General features: G+C 39.3%; 1 non-coding gene across 1 annotated transcript; it reads left to right on the top strand.

The window, feature by feature from the left end:
- Window positions 1-381: 381 nt before the first annotated feature.
- Trnas-cga lies at window positions 382-458 on the top strand. Its single transcript has one exon. It is a non-coding gene; the product is annotated as a tRNA-Ser (tRNA).
- Window positions 459-2,577: the final 2,119 nt, after the last annotated feature.

The following is a 2,577-nucleotide window of genomic DNA, read 5'->3' as shown; positions in this document are numbered from 1 at the left end:
CAAGACAGTACAACTGAATAATTTAAAGAAATGTTTAATGGAGAAGAAAACTAGTGACAATGGAGAAATCACGAGGAAAATCGCACAAGGTTCTATTTTGGGTCCACTCCTATCCTGTATTACGGGCTGTAGAGAATTCCCACGAAATTGTGCAGTTACATCATCAACACTGTTTCTAGAATGAGATTTTCACTCTGCAACGGAGTATGCGCTGATATGAAACTTCCTGGCAGATTAAAACTGTGTGCCGGACCGAGACTCGAACTCGGGACCTTTCCCTTTCGCGGGCAAGTGCTCTACTAACTGAGCTACCCAAGCACGACTCACGCCCCGTCCTCACAACTGGCAGAAGTAAAGTTGTGAGGACGGGGCGTGAGTCGTGCTTGGATAGCTCAGTTGGTAGAGCACTTGCCCGCGAAAGGCAAAGGTCCCGAGTTCGAGTCTCGGTCCGGCACGCAGTTTTAATCTGCCAAAAAGCTTCAACAATGTTTCTGTTAATGTCAGGGACAGCATTGTTGTTGATTGTTGGTGTCCCACGTTCTTTCGCCCAGGCTCAAAGAGGACACTTACCATGCTTTCACAGATGCACGAAACTGCCTCCACGTGATCTGCATCGGTCTCTCGTGCCACTCGAATGCTGCATGCAGCATTCTCTCCGAAATCCTTAACGCATTCTTCAAAAGTACAAAAGTAACAGAGAGGTACGACCAAATCATCAGGAAGTATTGCTCACACATAGAGCAGTAAAATATGTTATTTGGACATGCGTCGAGTAACGCTTTATCCCTGTGTTAGATCCCGTTTTCTACTTCTGTTCATAACCATATTAACCATGGGAAACCCAACTGGTTTGAATCATACTTAACAGAGACAACGCAAAAAAGCTGTGCTGAATAATTTAAAGAGTGTTGAAAGAAGAAAAAGTTTAGTGACAGTGGAGAAATAACGGAGAGGGTCCCACAAGGTTCAACTGTGGGTCCACTCCTGTGCCTCATTATGGGCAATCGAGAATCCTCACAAAAGTGTGCAATCTCATCAACAATATTCTTTCTGCCAATGTTTTGGCTGGCACGGTTGGTAAATGTTAGGGCTTCTTGTTCTTCCACCCAGGACCAATGAAGGAGCTTACCATCCTTTCTTAGATGCACCAGACTGCCTCCACGTGATTTACAATGATTTCTCACCCCACTCGAATGCTGCATGCAGTAATGTCTCCGAAATCCTCAACTTATTCTTCAGTAACGCAAGGTGTAACCAGCAAGTATAACAAACTTTCAAAACTTTCCTCTCACATAGAGGAATAAAATGTATTATATGGATATGGATCCAGAGACACCTTATTTTCATATCAGAGCTAATTTTCTATCACTCTTTTAATTACATTACCCCGTTATGACTGGCGTGTTACATGTGGGACGTTTTGCATAATTTTGTCTAGACTCCTACTCTGTGATATGATAACGCGATGAGCAGTTGGTACCTACTGTAAACAACTGTTATAAATTAGAATTGGAGCAAAAAATCAGAGTCTTGCAATACTGATTTGTGGTAATGTTCCTGTGCTTGGAGAAATAGGATACAGGTATCTCAATGTGCATTAAAGGTTTTTGCATTGCATTACATTTATTTTTAATACCAGTTTTATAGTTTTTGCAGAATGAGAAGAAAAGCATAGCTCTCAAACAACCTCAAATGATTCATCTTTATAATGGAAAACATGCATGGAATTGATTGGAATGATCAAAACATAAGCCCCTACCACACATCAGTTATAGGGAAAAAATGGCACTTCAGTTTGAAAGAACTTTGCATTGATGCAACCGGTAAAATTCATGGCAATTACGAAGACTTGGTGCTAATAAGAAACTGGTATTGTAGGTTCCATCCTGGAAACACATATCCGAGTATGCAAGTCTAAATGGAGGCCATCAAAGACTAAGCATCAAGACTCCAGATATGACATAATAAATTGCTATGTGACTGACCAAGGTAAACTAACTCGCAGAAGACTCTGTCATAAAAAAATCCATGACAAGATGTGTAAAATGCGATGTCGATTTGCACATAAAGTGCATAATCGCATACTATACAAAGTGATTGTTAAATGCCATAAACTTCGAAAAGCCACAAATATCATTTTATTTGTCACAAATAACATAATTATAATATGTTCTTGTAGAAATAATGAACAGGCAATCAGTTACAAATTGGAAGGTTTATTTAAATCCTTTACAGTTGTTTTCAACGTTTACAAAAAAGTCCTCTTCAGAAGGAAATATTGACAATTGAGATACGTATTATTTTTATAAATATTGAAACCACTGTAAAGTCCTTTAAACACATCTTGTGTTTTGCAACTGACTAGCTGTTTATTATTTCTACAGGGAGATTTCATTCTACAGTTGCTCTCCAGGCATGTAGTATGTGGTAAACTTACTATTTATATGACTGACGTCCTATATGTAGGACACCCTGTTAACCATTTAACAATTCGTTTCTAAGCGTGAATCTAGGTTTGATAGATTATGTGATGGATATGTAACACATCTCTGTACGAAATACACAGAGCTTTACAAG

The sequence above is a fragment of the Schistocerca piceifrons genome, chromosome 4 (assembly GCF_021461385.2).
Source record: "Schistocerca piceifrons isolate TAMUIC-IGC-003096 chromosome 4, iqSchPice1.1, whole genome shotgun sequence".
Taxonomy (NCBI): Eukaryota; Metazoa; Arthropoda; class Insecta; order Orthoptera; family Acrididae; genus Schistocerca; species Schistocerca piceifrons.
The sequence above is the reverse complement of the archived record's forward strand: the minus strand, read 5'-3'. Positions and strand labels throughout refer to the sequence as shown.